This window comes from Triturus cristatus, chromosome 6 (genome assembly GCF_964204655.1).
Source record: "Triturus cristatus chromosome 6, aTriCri1.1, whole genome shotgun sequence".
Lineage (NCBI taxonomy): Eukaryota > Metazoa > Chordata > Amphibia > Caudata > Salamandridae > Triturus > Triturus cristatus.
Genome location: NC_140589.1, coordinates 884687651 through 884700033, shown reverse-complemented (window position 1 = coordinate 884700033; position 12383 = coordinate 884687651). Strand labels below are relative to the sequence as shown.

General features: G+C 45.4%; 12 non-coding genes across 12 annotated transcripts; 6 read left to right on the top strand and 6 right to left on the bottom strand.

Moving 5' to 3' along the window:
• Nucleotides 1-345: 345 nt before the first annotated feature.
• TRNAR-ACG (transfer RNA arginine (anticodon ACG)) lies at nucleotides 346-418 on the top strand. The gene has a single exon. It is a non-coding gene; the product is annotated as a tRNA-Arg (tRNA).
• Nucleotides 419-1427: 1009 nt separating this feature from the next.
• On the bottom strand, nucleotides 1428-1534 carry LOC146820572 (U6 spliceosomal RNA). The gene has a single exon (XR_014965256.1). It is a non-coding gene; the product is annotated as a U6 spliceosomal RNA (small nuclear RNA).
• Nucleotides 1535-2310: 776 nt separating this feature from the next.
• On the top strand, nucleotides 2311-2383 carry TRNAR-ACG (transfer RNA arginine (anticodon ACG)). Its single transcript has one exon. It is a non-coding gene; the product is annotated as a tRNA-Arg (tRNA).
• A 1009-nt stretch (nucleotides 2384-3392) lies between these two features.
• Nucleotides 3393-3499, bottom strand: LOC146820570 (U6 spliceosomal RNA). The gene has a single exon (XR_014965254.1). It is a non-coding gene; the product is annotated as a U6 spliceosomal RNA (small nuclear RNA).
• Nucleotides 3500-4273: 774 nt separating this feature from the next.
• On the top strand, nucleotides 4274-4346 carry TRNAR-ACG (transfer RNA arginine (anticodon ACG)). Its single transcript has one exon. It is a non-coding gene; the product is annotated as a tRNA-Arg (tRNA).
• A 999-nt stretch (nucleotides 4347-5345) lies between these two features.
• LOC146820568 (U6 spliceosomal RNA) lies at nucleotides 5346-5452 on the bottom strand. Its single transcript, XR_014965414.1, has one exon. It is a non-coding gene; the product is annotated as a U6 spliceosomal RNA (small nuclear RNA).
• A 1865-nt stretch (nucleotides 5453-7317) lies between these two features.
• Nucleotides 7318-7424, bottom strand: LOC146820567 (U6 spliceosomal RNA). The gene has a single exon (XR_014965253.1). It is a non-coding gene; the product is annotated as a U6 spliceosomal RNA (small nuclear RNA).
• A 772-nt stretch (nucleotides 7425-8196) lies between these two features.
• TRNAR-ACG (transfer RNA arginine (anticodon ACG)) lies at nucleotides 8197-8269 on the top strand. Its single transcript has one exon. It is a non-coding gene; the product is annotated as a tRNA-Arg (tRNA).
• A 1009-nt stretch (nucleotides 8270-9278) lies between these two features.
• On the bottom strand, nucleotides 9279-9385 carry LOC146820565 (U6 spliceosomal RNA). The gene has a single exon (XR_014965252.1). It is a non-coding gene; the product is annotated as a U6 spliceosomal RNA (small nuclear RNA).
• Nucleotides 9386-10163: 778 nt separating this feature from the next.
• On the top strand, nucleotides 10164-10236 carry TRNAR-ACG (transfer RNA arginine (anticodon ACG)). The gene has a single exon. It is a non-coding gene; the product is annotated as a tRNA-Arg (tRNA).
• Nucleotides 10237-11245: 1009 nt separating this feature from the next.
• On the bottom strand, nucleotides 11246-11352 carry LOC146820563 (U6 spliceosomal RNA). The gene has a single exon (XR_014965251.1). It is a non-coding gene; the product is annotated as a U6 spliceosomal RNA (small nuclear RNA).
• A 776-nt stretch (nucleotides 11353-12128) lies between these two features.
• Nucleotides 12129-12201, top strand: TRNAR-ACG (transfer RNA arginine (anticodon ACG)). Its single transcript has one exon. It is a non-coding gene; the product is annotated as a tRNA-Arg (tRNA).
• The last annotated feature ends 182 nt before the right edge of the window (nucleotides 12202-12383 follow it).

Below are 12383 nucleotides of genomic sequence, written 5' to 3'. Positions count from 1 at the left end.
CTGATTAAGAAGTCCTCAAGATCAGCTCCACACAGACGTGGAACTGATGATGTTAATGCAGACTATTTAAGAAACTGAGGCTGATCTAAAACATTTCCTTGGATCTAGGACCATTTCGCCTGACTTTTAGGTCCTTCCTCCTCCTAAAGTCCTTTGTATAAGTTAGGAACACCTGACAGAACAGAATTTCAGGAGGTCCCTCAGGTGGGTTTACTTGTGTCTTCTGGTTGTGAGCAGTAAACATGGCTAAAAAGGTTGATGGAATGGTGTTTTGAAACACACACACACACACACACACACAATTTCTGGTCCTCTTAAGGACAAAAGTATGGGTGTACCTACATGGGGCCAGTGGCGCAATGGATAACGCGTCTGACTACGGATCAGAAGATTGTAGGTTTGATTCCTATCTGGCTCGAAAGGGTCATAGGTCCATGTTTTATGGTATTCCTGTGGAATTCTTATTTACCTCAGACTTGTTGTAGGTTCAATATTCTCGAGCACGACTCATCCAGCAGTCGTTCCATGGTAGGGCTGCAGTAATAGGACCACGGCTAGTTAAAAGTTTCCCATTTGCTGCTGGATTCTATGTGAAGGCCGTCATGTAGTGTGCTGCTTTTGTATTTCAACATGGGTCTCTGAGTCTCTAAACTAGGAAAAAATCTTGTTGAGAAAAGTGTGTGTGAGAGGATCTGTGGGTGCAGGCAGGTGTGTGCACTTGAGTGCTGACCCATTTACATGTGTGAGAGAGACAAGCAAATTGCCTGTGGGATGTAGGCCTACAACTGGAACCAAGCAGCCAGGCATAACCACAGGTAAGGAGAGAGGAAGGCAGTTCATTATTAGAGCAGGATCATGAGCATCTTGCCCTGCTCCCTTCTGCCCTGATCGGCCACGATCGGCCAATACCTCTCTATTAGGGTGGAGGGTGAACATTTCTTGGACCTCAGAAACTGAGGGATGCAGGCCCAATATGTCCTCCAAGGGCCTAGAGGACCCGGTGCCCAATCATGCCTTGTGTTTTTCAGCTTACCCGACCAATTTGGTTGCAAGGCGGATTTTAACATTACTGCTGAAAAGGGACTCCCAGACAGCCCTGAGGCCATCATTTGCATAGGCCCTCCCCTTCTCTTTGTCTTGCTTCCCACAAAGCAACGCATCGCTGGCAGCAGTATAGATTTGGGGGTTGTGAAGAATAATGACAGGGAGGCTGAAGAAGAGAAAGAAAAGTCCCAGAAGTCCTGCAGGCTTCCTTGCTAAATGCAGCTGGACACATAGAGTGCACCTTCTTTACTGCGAGGTAAATACATTAAAAATGTTGAGGAGAGAAAAATTGAAAAATACATATTAGGAGGAAAGCACTGGAACCTGCTTTATTATTTCAATTAGTCTTGAAAACATAGAACATTTCTCTCCTGAAAGCTGGTAAAAATATGGAACGCTTCACGAATTTGCGTGTCATCCTTGCGCAGGGGCCATGCTAATCTTCTCTGTATCGTTCCAATTTTAGTATATGTGCTGCCGAAGCGAGCACACTTCATTGATGAACCTACAATGTTTATAAACTCTCTAAATCTACAGTCTCTAGACATAGGGTGGCCTGGCAGAGATGCTCGGATGGCCTGTAAGCATTCAAATCTGAGCCAATGGGCAAAAATGAATGAAGAGTAACAATCCATTATTCTTCACTGCATTTGTGGTCCAAGACTTCACCAATTGGAAGTATGTAGATTATGCCAGGGTTGCAAAGGCTCATGGTTCAGGCTACAGACAAGGAACATTGTGACATCAAGCTGCCTGTGGAACAGTGATATTAGAGGTGAAACAGCTGCACAGTAGGTTAGGTGAAGGGCTCTGAGAGTGGAAAGGCAGCATGCCTGGGTCCCTGGACAAGGTGAGCCTATGACAAGGTGTCTGAATTTTCGCCTGTATTGTAATATTAAACACTTTATTGTTGTACCCGCCTGCTGATTAAGAAGTCCTCAAGATCAGCTCCACACAGACGTGGAACTGATGATGTTAATGCAGACTATTTAAGAAACTGAGGCTGATCTAAAACATTTCCTTGGATCTAGGACCATTTCGCCTGACTTTTAGGTCCTTCCTCCTCCTAAAGTCCTTTGTATAAGTTAGGAACACCTGACAGAACAGAATTTCAGGAGGTCCCTCAGGTGGGTTTACTTGTGTCTTCTGGTTGTGAGCAGTAAACATGGCTAAAAAGGTTGATGGAATGGTGTTTTAAAACACACACACACACACACACACAATTTCTGGTCCTCTTAAGGACAAAAGTATGGGTGTACCTACATGGGGCCAGTGGCGCAATGGATAACGCGTCTGACTACGGATCAGAAGATTGTAGGTTCGACTCCTATCTGGCTCGAAAGGGTCATAGGTCCCTGTTTTATGGTATTCCTGTGGAATTCTTATTTACCTCAGACTTGTTGTAGGTTCAATATTCTTGAGCACGACTCATCCAGCAGTCGTTCCATGGTAGGGCTGCAGTAATAGGACCACGGCTGGTTAAAAGTTTCCCATTTGCTGCTGGATTCTATGTGAAGGCCGTCATGTGGTGTGCTGCTTTTGTATTTCAACATGGGTCTCTGAGTCTCTAAACTAGGAAAAAATCTTGTTGAGAAAAGTGTGTGTGAGAGGATCTGTGGGTGCAGGCAGGTGTGTGCACTTGAGTGCTGACCCATTTACATGTGTGAGAGAGACAAGCAAATTGCCTGTGGGATGTAGGCCTACAACTGGAACCAAGCAGCCAGGCATAACCACAGGTAAGGAGAGAGGAAGGCAGTTCATTATTAGAGCAGGATCATGAGCATCTTGCCCTGCTCCCTTCTGCCCCGATCGGCCACGATCGGCCAAGACGTCTCTATTAGGGTGGAGGGTGAACATTTCTTGGACCTCAGAAACTGAGGGATGCAGGCCCAATATGTCCTCCAAGGGCCTAGAGGACCCGGTGCCCAATCATGCCTGGTGTTTTTCAGCTTACCCGACCAATCTGGTTGCAAGGCGGATTTTAACAGTACTGCTGAAAAGGGACTCCCAGACAGCCCTGAGGCCATCATTTGCATAGGCCCTCCCCTTCTCTTTGTCTTGCTTCCCACAAAGCAACGCATCGCTGGCAGCAGTATAGATTTGGGGGTTGTGAAGAATAATGACAGGGAGGCTGAAGAAGAGAAAGAAAAGTCCCAGAAGTCCTGCAGGCTTCCTTGCTAAATGCAGCTGGACACATAGAGTGCACCTTCTTTACTGCGAGGTAAATACATTAAAAATGTTGAGGAGAGAAAAATTGAAAAATACATATTAGGAGGAAAGCACTGGAACCTGCTTTATTATTTCAATTAGTCTTGAAAACATAGAACATTTCTCTCCTGAAAGCTGGTAAAAATATGGAACGCTTCACGAATTTGCGTGTCATCCTTGCGCAGGGGCCATGCTAATCTTCTCTGTATCGTTCCAATTTTAGTATATGTGCTGCCGAAGCGAGCACACTTCATTGATGAACCTACAATGTTTATAAACTCTCTAAATCTACAGTCTCTAGACATAGGGTGGCCTGGCAGAGATGCTCGGATGGCCTGTAAGCATTCAAATCTGAGCCAATGGGCAAAAATGAATGAAGAGTAACAATCCATTATTCTTCACTGCATTTGTGGTCCAAGACTTCACCAATTGGAAGTATGTAGATTATGCCAGGGTTGCAAAGGCTCATGGTTCAGGCTACAGACAAGGAACATTGTGACATCACGCTGCCTGTGGAACAGTGATATTAGAGGTGAAACAGCTGCACAGTAGGTTAGGTGAAGGGCTCTGAGAGTGGAAAGGCAGCATGCCTGGGTCCCTGGACAAGGTGAGCCTATGACAAGGTGTCTGAATTTTCACCTGTATTGTAATATTAAACACTTTATTGTTGTACCCGCCTGCTGATTAAGAAGTCCTCAAGATCAGCTCCACACAGACGTGGAACTGATGATGTTAATGCAGACTATTTAAGAAACTGAGGCTGATCTAAAACATTTCCTTGGATCTAGGACCATTTCGCCTGACTTTTAGGTCCTTCCTCCTCCTAAAGTCCTTTGTATAAGTTAGGAACACCTGACAGAACAGAATTTCAGGAGGTCCCTCAGGTGGGTTTACTTGTGTCTTCTGGTTGTGAGCAGTAAACATGGCTAAAAAGGTTGATGGAATGGTGTTTTAAAACACACACACACACACACACAATTTCTGGTCCTCTTAAGGACAAAAGTATGGGTGTACCTACATGGGGCCAGTGGCGCAATGGATAACGTGTCTGACTACGGATCAGAAGATTGTAGGTTCGACTCCTATCTGGCTCGAAAGGGTCATAGGTCCCTGTTTTATGGTATTCCTGTGGAATTCTTATTTACCTCAGACTTGTTGTAGGTTCAATATTCTTGAGCACGACTCATCCAGCAGTCGTTCCATGGTAGGGCTGCAGTAATAGGACCACGGCTGGTTAAAAGTTTCCCATTTGCTGCTGGATTCTATGTGAAGGCCGTCATGTGGTGTGCTGCTTTTGTATTTCAACATGGGTCTCTGAGTCTCTAAACTAGGAAAAAATCTTGTTGAGAAAAGTGTGTGTGAGAGGATCTGTGGGTGCAGGCAGGTGTGCGCACTTGAGTGCTGACCCATTTACATGTGTGAGAGAGACAAGCAAATTGCCTGTGGGATGTAGGCCTACAACTGGAACCAAGCAGCCAGGCATAACCACAGGTAAGGAGAGAGGAAGGCAGTTCATTATTAGAGCAGGATCATGAGCATCTTGCCCTGCTCCCTTCTGCCCCGATCGGCCAAGACCTCTCTATTAGGGTGGAGGGTGAACATTTCTTGGACCTCAGAAACTGAGGGATGCAGGCCCAATATGTCCTCCAAGGGCCTAGAGGACCCGGTGCCCAATCATGCCTGGTATTTTTCAGCTTACCAGACCAATCTGGTTGCAAGGCGGATTTTAACAGTACTGCTGAAAAGGGACTCCCAGACAGCCCTGAGGCCATCATTTGCATAGGCCCTCCCCTTCTCTTTGTCTTGCTTCCCACAAAGCAACGCATCGCTGGCAGCAGTATAGATTTGGGGGTTGTGAAGAATAATGACAGGGAGGCTGAAGAAGAGAAAGAAAAGTCCCAGAAGTCCTGCAGGCTTCCTTGCTAAATGCAGCTGGACACATAGAGTACACCTTCTTTACTGCGAGGTAAATACATTAAAAATGTTGAGGAGAGAAAAATTGAAAAATACATATTAGGAGGAAAGCACTGGAACCTGCTTTATTATTTCAATTAGTCTTGAAAACATAGAACATTTCTCTCCTGAAAGCTGGTAAAAATATGGTACGCTTCACGAATTTGCGTGTCATCCTTGCGCAGGGGCCATGCTAATCTTCTCTGTATCGTTCCAATTTTAGTATATGTGCTGCCGAAGCGAGCACACTTCAGTGATGAACCTACAATGTTTATAAACTCTCTAAATCTACAGTCTCTAGACATAGGGTGGCCTGGCAGAGATGCTCGGATGGCCTGTAAGCATTCAAATCTGAGCCAATGGGCAAAAATGAATGAAGAGTAACAATCCATTATTCTTCACTGCATTTGTGGTCCAAGACTTCACCAATTGGAAGTATGTAGACTATGCCAGGGTTGCAAAGGCTCATGGTTCAGGCTACAGACAAGGAACATTGTGACATCACGCTGCCTGTGGAACAGTGATATTAGAGGTGAAACAGCTGCACAGTAGGTTAGGTGAAGGGCTCTGAGAGTGGAAAGGCAGCATGCCTGGGTCCCTGGACAAGGTGAGCCTATGACAAGGTGTCTGAATTTTCGCCTGTATTGTAATATTAAACACTTTATTGTTGTACCCGCCTGCTGATTAAGAAGTCCTCAAGATCAGCTCCACACAGACGTGGAACTGATGATGTTAATGCAGACTATTTAAGAAACTGAGGCTGATCTAAAACATTTCCTTGGATCTAGGACCATTTCGCCTGACTTTTAGGTCCTTCCTCCTCCTAAAGTCCTTTGTATAAGTTAGGAACACCTGACAGAACAGAATTTCAGGAGGTCCCTCAGGTGGGTTTACTTGTGTCTTCTGGTTGTGAGCAGTAAACATGGCTAAAAAGGTTGATGGAATGGTGTTTTAAAACACACACACACACACACACACACACACACAATTTCTGGTCCTCTTAAGGACAAAAGTATGGATGTACCTACATGGGGCCAGTGGCGCAATGGATAACGCGTCTGACTACGGATCAGACGATTGTAGGTTTGATTCCTATCTGGCTCGAAAGGGTCATAGGTCCCTGTTTATGGTATTCCTGTGGAATTCTTATTTACCTCAGACTTGTTGTAGGTTCAATATTCTCGAGCACGACTCATCCAGCAGTCGTTCCATGGTAGGGCTGCAGTAATAGGACCACGGCTAGTTAAAAGTTTCCCATTTGCTGCTGGATTCTATGTGAAGGCCGTCATGTGGTGTGCTGCTTTTGTATTTCAACATGGGTCTCTGAGTCTCTAAACTAGGAAAAAATCTTGTTGAGAAAAGTGTGTGTGAGAGGATCTGTGGGTGCAGGCAGGTGTGTGCACTTGAGTGCTGACCCATTTACATGTGTGAGAGAGACAAGCAAATTGCCTGTGGGATGTAGGCCTACAACTGGAACCAAGCAGCCAGGCATAACCACAGGTAAGGAGAGAGGAAGGCAGTTCACTATTAGAGCAGGATCATGAGCATCTTGCCCTGCTCCCTTCTGCCCCGATCGGCCACGATCGGCCAAGACCTCTCTATTAGGGTGGAGGGTGAACATTTCTTGGACCTCAGAAACTGAGGGATGCAGGCCCAATATGTCCTCCAAGGGCCTAGAGGACCCGGTGCCCAATCATGCCTGGTGTTTTTCAGCTTACCCGACCAATCTGGTTGCAAGGCGGATTTTAACAGTACTGCTGAAAAGGGACTCCCAGACAGCCCTGAGGCCATCATTTGCATAGGCCCTCCCCTTCTCTTTGTCTTGCTTCCCACAAAGCAACGCATCGCTGGCAGCAGTATAGATTTGGGGGTTGTGAAGAATAATGACAGGGAGGCTGAAGAAGAGAAAGAAAAGTCCCAGAAGTCCTGCAGGCTTCCTTGCTAAATGCAGCTGGACACATAGAGTGCACCTTCTTTACTGCGAGGTAAATACATTAAAAATGTTGAGGAGAGAAAAATTGAAAAATACATATTAGGAGGAAAGCACTGGAACCTGCTTTATTATTTCAATTAGTCTTGAAAACATAGAACATTTCTCTCCTGAAAGCTGGTAAAAATATGGAACGCTTCACGAATTTGCGTGTCATCCTTGCGCAGGGGCCATGCTAATCTTCTCTGTATCGTTCCAATTTTAGTATATGTGCTGCCGAAGCGAGCACACTTCATTGATGAACCTACAATGTTTATAAACTCTCTAAATCTACAGTCTCTAGACATAGGGTGGCCTGGCAGAGATGCTCGGATGGCCTGTAAGCATTCAAATCTGAGCCAATGGGCAAAAATGAATGAAGAGTAACAATCCATTATTCTTCACTGCATTTGTGGTCCAAGACTTCACCAATTGGAAGTATGTAGATTATGCCAGGGTTGCAAAGGCTCATGGTTCAGGCTACAGACAAGGAACATTGTGACATCACGCTGCCTGTGGAACAGTGATATTAGAGGTGAAACAGCTGCACAGTAGGTTAGGTGAAGGGCTCTGAGAGTGGAAAGGCAGCATGCCTGGGTCCCTGGACAAGGTGAGCCTATGACAAGGTGTCTGAATTTTCGCCTGTATTGTAATATTAAACACTTTATTGTTGTACCCGCCTGCTGATTAAGAAGTCCTCAAGATCAGCTCCACACAGACGTGGAACTGATGATGTTAATGCAGACTATTTAAGAAACTGAGGCTGATCTAAAACATTTCCTTGGATCTAGGACCATTTCGCCTGACTTTTAGGTCCTTCCTCCTCCTAAAGTCCTTTGTATAAGTTAGGAACACCTGACAGAACAGAATTTCAGGAGGTCCCTCAGGTGGGTTTACTTGTGTCTTCTGGTTGTGAGCAGTAAACATGGCTAAAAAGGTTGATGGAATGGTGTTTTAAAACACACACACACACACACAATTTCTGGTCCTCTTAAGGACAAAAGTATGGGTGTACCTACATGGGGCCAGTGGCGCAATGGATAACGCGTCTGACTACGGATCAGAAGATTGTAGGTTCGATTCCTATCTGGCTCGAAAGGGTCATAGGTCCCTGTTTTATGGTATTCCTGTGGAATTCTTATTTACCTCAGACTTGTTGTAGGTTCAATATTCTCGAGCACGACTCATCCAGCAGTCGTTCCATGGTAGGGCTGCAGTAATAGGACCACGGCTAGTTAAAAGTTTCCCATTTGCTGCTGGATTCTATGTGAAGGCCGTCATGTGGTGTGCTGCTTTTGTATTTCAACATGGGTCTCTGAGTCTCTAAACTAGGAAAAAATCTTGTTGAGAAAAGTGTGTGTGAGAGGATCTGTGGGTGCAGGCAGGTGTGTGCACTTGAGTGCTGACCCATTTACATGTGTGAGAGAGACAAGCAAATTGCCTGTGGGATGTAGGCCTACAACTGGAACCAAGCAGCCAGGCATAACCACAGGTAAGGAGAGAGGAAGGCAGTTCATTATTAGAGCAGGATCATGAGCATCTTGCCCTGCTCCCTTCTGCCCCGATCGGCCACGATCGGCCAAGACCTCTCTATTAGGGTGGAGGGTGAACATTTCTTGGACCTCAGAAACTGAGGGATGCAGGCCCAATATGTCCTCCAAGGGCCTAGAGGACCCGGTGCCCAATCATGCCTGGTGTTTTTCAGCTTACCCGACCAATCTGGTTGCAAGGCGGATTTTAACAGTACTGCTGAAAAGGGACTCCCAGACAGCCCTGAGGCCATCATTTGCATAGGCCCTCCCCTTCTCTTTGTCTTGCTTCCCACAAAGCAACGCATCGCTGGCAGCAGTATAGATTTGGGGGTTGTGAAGAATAATGACAGGGAGGCTGAAGAAGAGAAAGAAAAGTCCCAGAAGTCCTGCAGGCTTCCTTGCTAAATGCAGCTGGACACATAGAGTGCACCTTCTTTACTGCGAGGTAAATACATTAAAAATGTTGAGGAGAGAAAAATTGAAAAATACATATTAGGAGGAAAGCACTGGAACCTGCTTTATTATTTCAATTAGTCTTGAAAACATAGAACATTTCTCTCCTGAAAGCTGGTAAAAATATGGAACGCTTCACGAATTTGCGTGTCATCCTTGCGCAGGGGCCATGCTAATCTTCTCTGTATCGTTCCAATTTTAGTATATGTGCTGCCGAAGCGAGCACACTTTATTGATGAACCTACAATGTTTATAAACTCTCTAAATCTACAGTCTCTAGACATAGGGTGGCCTGGCAGAGATGCTCGGATGGCCTGTAAGCATTCAAATCTGAGCCAATGGGCAAAAATGAATGAAGAGTAACAATCCATTATTCTTCACTGCATTTGTGGTCCAAGACTTCACCAATTGGAAGTATGTAGATTATGCCAGGGTTGCAAAGGCTCATGGTTCAGGCTACAGACAAGGAACATTGTGACATCACGCTGCCTGTGGAACAGTGATATTAGAGGTGAAACAGCTGCACAGTAGGTTAGGTGAAGGGCTCTGAGAGTGGAAAGGCAGCATGCCTGGGTCCCTGGACAAGGTGAGCCTATGACAAGGTGTCTGAATTTTCGCCTGTATTGTAATATTAAACACTTTATTGTTGTACCCGCCTGCTGATTAAGAAGTCCTCAAGATCAGCTCCACACAGACGTGGAACTGATGATGTTAATGCAGACTATTTAAGAAACTGAGGCTGATCTAAAACATTTCCTTGGATCTAGGACCATTTCGCCTGACTTTTAGGTCCTTCCTCCTCCTAAAGTCCTTTGTATAAGTTAGGAACACCTGACAGAACAGAATTTCAGGAGGTCCCTCAGGTGGGTTTACTTGTGTCTTCTGGTTGTGAGCAGTAAACATGGCTAAAAAGGTTGATGGAATGGTGTTTTGAAACACACACACACACACACACACACAATTTCTGGTCCTCTTAAGGACAAAAGTATGGGTGTACCTACATGGGGCCAGTGGCGCAATGGATAACGCGTCTGACTACGGATCAGAAGATTGTAGGTTTGATTCCTATCTGGCTCGAAAGGGTCATAGGTCCATGTTTTATGGTATTCCTGTGGAATTCTTATTTACCTCAGACTTGTTGTAGGTTCAATATTCTCGAGCACGACTCATCCAGCAGTCGTTCCATGGTAGGGCTGCAGTAATAGGACCACGGCTAGTTAAAAGTTTCCCATTTGCTGCTGGATTCTATGTGAAGGCCGTCATGTAGTGTGCTGCTTTTGTATTTCAACATGGGTCTCTGAGTCTCTAAACTAGGAAAAAATCTTGTTGAGAAAAGTGTGTGTGAGAGGATCTGTGGGTGCAGGCAGGTGTGTGCACTTGAGTGCTGACCCATTTACATGTGTGAGAGAGACAAGCAAATTGCCTGTGGGATGTAGGCCTACAACTGGAACCAAGCAGCCAGGCATAACCACAGGTAAGGAGAGAGGAAGGCAGTTCATTATTAGAGCAGGATCATGAGCATCTTGCCCTGCTCCCTTCTGCCCTGATCGGCCACGATCGGCCAATACCTCTCTATTAGGGTGGAGGGTGAACATTTCTTGGACCTCAGAAACTGAGGGATGCAGGCCCAATATGTCCTCCAAGGGCCTAGAGGACCCGGTGCCCAATCATGCCTTGTGTTTTTCAGCTTACCCGACCAATTTGGTTGCAAGGCGGATTTTAACATTACTGCTGAAAAGGGACTCCCAGACAGCCCTGAGGCCATCATTTGCATAGGCCCTCCCCTTCTCTTTGTCTTGCTTCCCACAAAGCAACGCATCGCTGGCAGCAGTATAGATTTGGGGGTTGTGAAGAATAATGACAGGGAGGCTGAAGAAGAGAAAGAAAAGTCCCAGAAGTCCTGCAGGCTTCCTTGCTAAATGCAGCTGGACACATAGAGTGCACCTTCTTTACTGCGAGGTAAATACATTAAAAATGTTGAGGAGAGAAAAATTGAAAAATACATATTAGGAGGAAAGCACTGGAACCTGCTTTATTATTTCAATTAGTCTTGAAAACATAGAACATTTCTCTCCTGAAAGCTGGTAAAAATATGGAACGCTTCACGAATTTGCGTGTCATCCTTGCGCAGGGGCCATGCTAATCTTCTCTGTATCGTTCCAATTTTAGTATATGTGCTGCCGAAGCGAGCACACTTCATTGATGAACCTACAATGTTTATAAACTCTCTAAATCTACAGTCTCTAGACATAGGGTGGCCTGGCAGAGATGCTCGGATGGCCTGTAAGCATTCAAATCTGAGCCAATGGGCAAAAATGAATGAAGAGTAACAATCCATTATTCTTCACTGCATTTGTGGTCCAAGACTTCACCAATTGGAAGTATGTAGATTATGCCAGGGTTGCAAAGGCTCATGGTTCAGGCTACAGACAAGGAACATTGTGACATCAAGCTGCCTGTGGAACAGTGATATTAGAGGTGAAACAGCTGCACAGTAGGTTAGGTGAAGGGCTCTGAGAGTGGAAAGGCAGCATGCCTGGGTCCCTGGACAAGGTGAGCCTATGACAAGGTGTCTGAATTTTCGCCTGTATTGTAATATTAAACACTTTATTGTTGTACCCGCCTGCTGATTAAGAAGTCCTCAAGATCAGCTCCACACAGACGTGGAACTGATGATGTTAATGCAGACTATTTAAGAAACTGAGGCTGATCTAAAACATTTCCTTGGATCTAGGACCATTTCGCCTGACTTTTAGGTCCTTCCTCCTCCTAAAGTCCTTTGTATAAGTTAGGAACACCTGACAGAACAGAATTTCAGGAGGTCCCTCAGGTGGGTTTACTTGTGTCTTCTGGTTGTGAGCAGTAAACATGGCTAAAAAGGTTGATGGAATGGTGTTTTAAAACACACACACACACACACACACAATTTCTGGTCCTCTTAAGGACAAAAGTATGGGTGTACCTACATGGGGCCAGTGGCGCAATGGATAACGCGTCTGACTACGGATCAGAAGATTGTAGGTTCGACTCCTATCTGGCTTGAAAGGGTCATAGGTCCCTGTTTTATGGTATTCCTGTGGAATTCTTATTTACCTCAGACTTGTTGTAGGTTCAATATTCTTGAGCACGACTCATCCAGCAGTCGTTCCATGGTAGGGCTGCAGTAATAGGACCACGGCTGGTTAAAAGTTTCCCATTTGCTGCTGGATTCTATGTGAAGGCCG